Below are 9,042 nucleotides of genomic sequence, written 5' to 3' on the forward strand. Positions count from 1 at the left end.
TTTACATGAGTGGTCTACATGGTGCCAGGTGGATGACACTTGCAATGGCACAGGAGAGAGCCAGTCTGCTGGACCAGCCACTCACACATGACATGTTAATTACTCATTTTTGTTCTTATGATGCAAGGATACTTTTTTGTTCTCTTCTTAGAAAACAGCCCAGTAAACCTCCACAAAAAATATATGTTTGGTGATCAAAGGATGGATTGTTTCTTTCTTTTTCTGACTGAAAGAAAAAGATCAGTGATGGGTCTACAGGTCTGATCAATAGTAATATTCGTTTTTCCCAAGAAAACTAGGGTCATCCCACTACAGAAATATTCATATCAGCTTACTGCTGCTAACACACTTGGACGCACCACATTAACCCAAGATTCTACCAGTGCTTCTTTCCTAGGCATTCATCTCAACTACAATCACAGGCAATTTGCATCTCCATTGGAATGCAAATTCTTAAACCCACACTTAGACCTGTCTCCCATTTAGTCTCAAGACACTTACCCAGAAGCTGAACAGTTGGTTATAATGACATCAAAAGGAAGAAATCCAGCAGTCTCAAGAGCAAAACCTTAACAGGATTTTATAGAAGATTTCAGAGAGTAAGAAGCAGATAAGAAACAAGAACTGTGATATGGTTTGGAAACAAAGTATTCTAAAAACAAATTTAATAAATAATTAAATTTTAGAAATTGGTGGCATCTGGTAAGAGTGACTTTTATGGTAAGAGATTATTTCTCAGATATCATCAAGATTATGGGGCTTTTACCCTTTCATTTGAGGAATAATTCTTCAGCCTATTTCATGTCTGAATTTATCAAACACTTGTGAGACCTACTAAATCCATGTTAAAACTGATTTAGTACTTCAGGATTTCAAGCCTAGAAAACTCCTAAAGGCACTCTAATAAGATTGGCTTACATTCACTCTGCTTTGCTTTGGCACACCCAGCTCTATGAGTTTTCTACAGGCTTGGGTTTTTTCCTTGGGCTGGGATAGGGAACCTGTTTTGGTGAGGAAACTCTATTTGCCACATGGATACTGCACCAAACATGTTTTTCCCAATATTTCCTCTGGGCAAGGGAGAAGGTTTTAAAAGTCACTTTTACAAGCAGAATATTTTTTTTAATTTATGCTTGTTTTTCTTCTCCCTGTATTGCATGACAGTACTGAATTCGAGGTCTAATATTTTATATTAATTTTTGACAAGAATCTAATTAATTATGTGTTTCTTGATGCCCCTATTTTTTTTTTCCAAACTGTTCACAGATTATTCTCAGAGTCATGCTCTTTGCCCACTTCCAGTATAACAGGTTTGTTGGGGATGTGAGGATTGCATATGGGCTCCAAATACAAATAAGTTAATGAGAACAAAAAATCCAGGTTTTGAACTAATGACAACTAGGTGGCAAGCTGTAGAGGGGCAAGCTCCCCTGAAGCCCAGGCTGAAGTCTTTTTTGCTTTTATGCCCTTTGTCAATAACCATACAAAGACAGAGGATATAGACAGCAAAATAAGCACAAGAAAAAATGAATTAGTGAATTTCATTCCAGTTTGCACTGCATCGAATATTTCCAAACAGTCAGTGTGACCCAAACTGAAATTTTTGCTTGCGCGTGCTTTCACCATTAATTTTGATTGCCTGTGGGCATACTCTCTGGATGAATTAATATTTAATTAGGATGATTTCAGCAAGAGGGAAGATGAAATTTCTCCTCCTCCTCACAGAAAAAAAAAAAAAAAAAAAGACATCCAGCAAAGGGTGTAACCAAAATTAGATTTGATTCAGGCTGAGCATTGGTAGTTAGAGAGTGGATGTATTCTGCTATTAACACTTTCTCCTACACGCATGTTTTGAAAGACAAGGATTGAAAGAAGGATTTAAAACACTGTACATTTTAGGTCAAGTCTTCAAAAATTATTGATGAAGCTTAATAGGAAAGGTCACAGAGGGTCAGTGGCATTAAAAGATTGATGTGAGATGCCTCTTCTGCTGAGCAGAGGACTCCAATACTCCCAGGGATGTAATGGTAGGATGGTTAAGGATGGTTAAAAGATTTTCTATTTCCTCATTCCTCTACTACAAATTATGAATGTTTTGTCAAGACTGCAGACATGTCCAGGTTTACAGAAATAGGTTCTATTTCCTCTTTCTAAGCTGGCTGAAGAAATATACCTCTGTGAAAGAAAGCTGAAGGAAATATCTACTATGGCTGCAGAGCAAAATAATAAATGCAATCCTGGCAAGCTGTTTGATTTATGTATTATCATGATTAACAGACATTGTATTTGCAGCCATTTGTCCTTTTCCCAGGAAAGGAAATCCAGCCCTGGAAAAGAGAGATAATACATTTCATTCAACTACTAATTTATTTCAGATAATAATGGTAATTGATGTGTTCCAAAATGTTATCTTGAAAATAGGATTGAGTACATTCCATTACAAAAAATTAAGCTGGACAGTCTGGGTAGAAAGTACCATACAGAAAATTATATTCTAAGCATGGTGTAATATGCTAATTGTATCTACAAGACTTTTTCCTTCTTTCCCCAATGTTTCACCAAACCTTCATTCTCTAGTCTAAAGGCAAAGTACTTTTGCATCATTAAAGGCCCATCATGATATTTGCTCAACCAAAATTCAAAAGCAACATTTGTTTTACATCTTGCCTTCAATGTCACAGAAAAGTACTGTTATTACTTCAGTTAACCACATGTAGAAGACTGGAATGTTAAGGGACAATGACTTAAACAATCAGCGACACAACAAAGTAGTGGCTGCTTTGCTGATCACAAGCAAGATCATGGCCCAAGTAAGGAGGCTGTGAGCACCAGAGGAGAACCACCACAAATCAACCTTAGTTTAGCAAGAAGCTGGATTTTGATCCAGACAAGGGAAAAAGATAGTCTACAATATTTTCAACTCTCCATTTCTCTGTCCGAATATTTTCTCAAACAATTGACCATTACCAAAGTTATGCAATAATTTTCCAGCTACTCTTTTATACAGCTATCAAATCTACTTTTCCAAAAGTGATGAGCAACCTTTTTGGCTCCCATGAATTTGAAAAATGTAATTTCTGAAATTTCAGACTTCTCCTTCTCATTATTTTCATATTCTCTATGCATATTGCATGAATCTGCATATTTACTGTTTGTTTTGTAACATTCTCATCAAACATCACTTTGTTTACTCTATGCTCTTTATCATTTAATTCTTGTTGCTAGTTATTTGCTTCCAGCACAAATCCTCTGATTTAATTTCTAAGCCCTCATTAGACATCTTTATTGAAAATGAACACATGCAGATGATTAGGACTTCTTCCACCATTTGGAATTTTCAATTTCTTTCTCCTTGTCACTTTCCTTTCTCATTTTAGACTGCATGTATTTTTGCTATTTTATTTTTTTTCTGCAAGCATCTACAGAACACACATACCATCTTCTTAGTTTCCTTCTTTCCTCTGTTTTAAATACTTGATAGCTCAAATTTTCATCTCAAATGCCTTCTAAACTCACAACAGCAGAAGATTCAGCTTCTTCTATTAAGCTTTCTTTGAACTGTGTGGTTTTTAAACAATGTCCTGGTAATTTATTTTCCTTCTATATCTCCAAAGCTTTATCACAGGGTTCATATCTGAGAAACCCTACTTGAAAAAAATAATGAGCATTCCTAAAATATTCTTCTATTCTATTTCTAAAATATTCTTCCTTTCCTTATCCTTTCATATAATACCAACCAGATTTTGTAATTAATGAAAAATAAAGGGACTCTATCTGTCTACACCTTTTATTTAACTCAGTATAAGCCTCTGGAACCAAAAACTAACAATCAGAACTTCACTGGACATCATCTTGATGGATCTGATCTTATTGGATCTGATGTGAGAGAGGAGCTGGAACAAATATCCTCTTAAGGACCCTTCCCACCTAAATTATTCTGTGACTCCATGAATCTCTGAACGCACCACATAGATCATCCCAATACTTCATCCGCCATAACATTTTAGAAGATTTTCTTCATATCTAAAATAAATCTGATTTCATGTAATTTTTTCCTGTCATTAATAAGCAATGCAGAAAACTGTTCAACTTCCATAGTGAAATATTCCCTTGTATAGTTAAATTCCTAGATTTTTCTTCATAAATTTTGTATCATTTTTATGGTCTGTTATGCTGTTTATCTGCTCCTTCCCTAAAAAAACATGTCCCAGTGTCCCACACTAATTAAAGTGGGGATATTTTGATCCATGTTGTGCATCCTCTTTACCATGATTAAAGCTAGACCATGATACTTTATAATGCTTATGAGAGTGTCAAAAAAGCAGTACTAAAATAGAGATTACTTATTTTTATTGTTTCCTGTTCTTCTAGATATTATGCTGGTTACCTTTTCAAGGAAGGAAATTAAATTGTTTTGATGGAATAATTTTTTTAAAAAAATACATAACAGCACTTTTTACCATTTTATTATCTCCTGACTTTGTTTTAAAATTCAAATTGATTAGTTATTTTTTTCTAAATTTTCCCTGGGGCTTCATTTTTTGCGTGTTAGCACTTTTCTATTTTTAAAGATAGTATATTTTCTTCACTTATCTCTCAGAGAATTCACATCAAAGGATTCTTGAGGTCCCGCACGCTTCAGAAATCCCAGGTATTTCTCTTAACGGCAGTGCACTCTATAAAGCTACCTTGCAAGCCTCTGAAAAGTGTCCATAAGCACATTGAGGATATAATGCAGCCAGAACGGCACCCTGCATTCCAAACTATGATTTCCTAATGAGCTGAGCGTTGCTGTACTTGCCACAGGATTCATGCATAATTAATTCCAATTCATTTTACCAATTAACCACCTTCCTAGTGTTTGCATAGAATTACTGGAAACAGTCTTGCTTTCTTCCATCATGAATTCTTTCTTAGATGCTTGTTTTAGCCTCATTGCTTACGACATCATTTCATATTAGATAAATACATTATGTTTGTTCTAGGTTATGAGTCACTATAGCGTTACACATGTGCTGCATTATTAATGTGCACAAAACTGCAATGTAATGCTGTACTGAACAGAAATGAAAGCGCAGTCATCCTATGCTTGAGGAAAAGGGTAGCCTTGACTGTTAATACTTTCAAGGTGGTGAAAATATTTTAGACCACCAGACTTCTAAAATATAAGCTTTATTTCCATTGGGCATACATGTGTTTGAGTACCATTTTTTTTATATATACTCAAATCTTTCTTTGACCATCCAGTAATTTGGGACTAATCTGGATTGCTTTTTAATTTCTCTATTATTTATAAGCATTTGAGGCTTAACCTAGAAAACTATACATTTAACTTCAAGAATATCATTGATCCCAGCAGCATTTCATATTTTAGGAAAAAATTAGGTTATTTTTTAGGCTGAGACAAGCCTAAAAGATTAGGTTCTTTTTTAGGCTGAGACAAGATGTGGATTTTAGCCATTGTTGCCAGAAATTGTATTCTTTGACATTCAGTACTTTGAATTGTATTCTAGTGCTGTGGGCTTGGTTATCTAAGTCATGAGGTTTTACTTCAATTTGTTGGATGAATAACAAAACTGTGGGCTTGCATAGCAATGAATGGGGCCATTTGCAATTTCATTCAGTCTCACCTGGGGAATCTTATGAAATCTGGCCTCCAAAACATGGTAAAACTCCCACTGGCTTCACTGTAGTAAGGGTTTTATCTCCAATTCCCCAAAGAGACTCAATTCTTCAAAAAGTTTTAAAAATAACTTAGAAGTTTTTTAAATGGGAAAACCAGTAAAATCATTTGGAAATTGAAAAAAACAGACCAAAACAAGTTTTCCCTTTTGAATGGAGATGTTATGAACTCATTATCAAGGACTGATAAGGAGTAAAGATTGCTACTTGAGGTTTCATTTTTTGGGAGTAACGTCTCTGTTCAACACAAAATTAAAGCAGTTGAGTGTGGTTTTGTAGTAGAAAATAATTCTAGTGGAAACTAAAAACATTTTCAGCATGAGACTATAATTACTGTTTCTTAATTGGTGACTTTACACTAAGTTGCAACAAAACTGGGACCTTTAATATGTCCATCCTGTAAGGAGGGAAAAATAACAACCAGAAACCTCTGACCTGAATGCTAATTGACAGGAATAATGTTTGCCTATTGATGTTTTATTTAATAAACTGGTGTGCTAGACACATGTATTTAAAGTTCAGGTTTAATTAAAAGATAAGACTAAGCAGCAGCTTGGCAAGAGGATAAGGAAAAGTGTTGAATTCTTTGTTTCTGTTGACAAAGCAGCTGCTATTTTTTCTTTATAACTAATCTTAATGTCAGATCAAGAAACTACTTTCATAATTTTGGTGCATTTAATGAGTTACTCAAGTTTGTACTCAGGCAATTATCTTTCCTCATTTGATACTTTTATGAAGTGAAATATTGCAGGTTCCAGTCTGCTTGGATTTGTAAAAAGCTGCTTTCCCTATATATATTGTAGTAGAAAAACCTTATCTTCCAGACTTAAACTAACTTCATCAGTCAGAAAGCAGAGGTTAAAAGCTAAAGTGTGGGAAGCTCAGCAAGTGATTAGCTGCTTAGAGGGCAATACTTGGAAACATTATCTGTCTACAGCAATGATTAGAATGCAGGAAAATGCTTTCAAATATATTAGTTCAGAGGGCAAAAACATTTGTGGCATGCCATGAGATTGTAAAAGTGGACATAACTCTTCCAGTGGCAATAAAGTTCTGTATTTTTATCTGAAGAAGAGCTGGCTCTGGTTACTTCTTGTGAATGCCCTTTATATAACAAGTGTCAAGTGTAAAGGGAACAGATTCTCTTTATTTTTCAAATGTGAAAAATATGTGAAAACTCAATAAAACATGAAAATCCCATTGTTATTGGCACTGGAAAAGTGACTGAGAAGATATTCTTGTGGAAAGGAGCTGAAACAACTGGATGTGAACTTACACTTAAAAGACAAGTGGGGAAATAGACATGAGGCTGCACTGGTGAATACAGGAATGAACACACATCAAAGCTGGTGTCTTGCTATATTGATAACTATGTGGAAAAAATCAGAGGAGTCATTCAGGTGTCAGGGAGAACTTATGAAGCCTATAACCTGGTTTTCACATAGCATAAGCTGATATCAGTTCCTTTCCAGGTTTACTGATCTTTAACAAATGTCATGTCTACAGCTGTCACTACAGATGCTAAGAAAGCAAAACATTTTACTAAAAATGAGAAGAGCAGAAGTAGAAAGATAAGTCAACAAGTCAGCCTGTTGCAGGGTGTGTGTCTAGATTCAGTGTGAAATGCAAAATGCATTTTCTTTTGAAAAAAGTATCAGTTTTTCCAGTAAAGTTTGAGACCTCCCTACTAGTTGAAAGACACATAGGCAACATCCCTACTTCACATCAATAACAGCACTGACTTGAACTTAGACTATCTGCATCTCAAAAGTGACTGGAGACACAAAATCATTTTAAACTTTTCTGTTCACATATGTGATCAGAAATCTCTCTTGGACCTGAAAGCACCTTATAACATTCTCAAAAATTATGCTGTTGTCTTAAATTAAAAAATAAACAAATAAATAAAAAATAAGAATAAGAGAAAGAAAAAATATTTTCAGTATTTCCAACTAGCTCAAAGCAAGACTTGCTGCACAGACCACATTTTTTGAAAACCACTGATACCCACAAGACCCAGCAAGGTGAGCACAGGTACATTTTTTGAGGATTGTTTCCTACAGTGTTGCATTAGAGTAGAAGAACCACACAGACATTAAAAGTTTGATTCTTCTCTTTCCTTTCCTCATTACAGAGCCTTGTCTTTACATCAGGATTCTGGCGTAGCTGGCATGAGTGAGGCCATGTGCACCAGTTTCCTCTGTGGGTATAGGACTTAGCTCCCTTTCTCTAATTCATTACACTTGAAAAGTAACTTCTGCTATCTGCACAAACTAGGGACTTGGGCAAAAGCAACTTTGCCTTAGATGTCCCACTACTCCCTTGGGATAGGCAAGGCCAAAGAGCAGAAAGGTAAGTTATTCCAGTAGAAGGAGCAGATGTCTTAAAACTCTAAGAATGGTTAAACTAATTTGCCTTCCTCCAACAGTAGTTGGTTATAAGCAGATGCTTTGGAAAGAGGAAAAACAGAAGAAATTTGCACTAAATTGCTTTCCTTGAATACATTCCTGGGTTCCAACTATTTTCACTTCAGGGACTGACTGGTCTAGAATTTAGCAAACAACTTCAGTGAAACCTCTTCCATATCTGACCTTCACTGGGAAATACATGCCCTTTCTACTAAGCCACACTAAGCAGGAAATGGATATTAAAGTTACACCCCATTCCTGAAGTTGACCAAAATATTAAGGGCTATCTTCATCTTTGTAGTGCTCAAGCTGCAATATAAAAATCAGTAATGTGTTTGCTAAAGTTGCTTGCCAACTCTACCAATATGTAGATGCTCACACAAGCCAGTCTACTAAGGATAAAAGTATCTTATAGAAACAACGTCAGTCTTCCAATTCTTCCCTGGAAGTTTCCAGGACTAGAAGAATCCTTGTTGATTTACTATCAACCCTAATGCTCAAAACACCACAAACTATCTCCAAATTGGAAGTGTCTGAAAGGATGAAAGGCCTTAACACAGTAAAGTCAAAGCTTTCTTTCAAAGTCAGCCAAGCAGTGCTAGTATACCCCCTTGAGTACCTGTCCTAAGATGCCAAGTGTCATGAGCTACCTCTTTATGGAGTCTTGTCCCTTCTCGTTGGTGTTCCATAATTGCTGAAGATGCTCTATAAGAGGGACATCTGTCAGACTAAATTCTCCTCCTTTTTCTCCACTGATGCCAGTCTGGCAGAAAGGCCACATTCATGGGGAAACCATTAATGAGAAAAGCTGGTAGTTAAGGCACTTTGCAAAAAGAGCAAGAGTGCAATAATCAGAACACATTTCCTGTAACATTTATCAAGCAAGCAACTTAGTAGCCCTAGGCCATATTATGCCACACCTTGTTCAACAGATGTCCCCACTGACTTCAAA

The sequence above is a fragment of the Motacilla alba genome, chromosome 3 (assembly GCF_015832195.1).
Source record: "Motacilla alba alba isolate MOTALB_02 chromosome 3, Motacilla_alba_V1.0_pri, whole genome shotgun sequence".
Classification (NCBI taxonomy): Eukaryota; Metazoa; Chordata; class Aves; order Passeriformes; family Motacillidae; genus Motacilla; species Motacilla alba.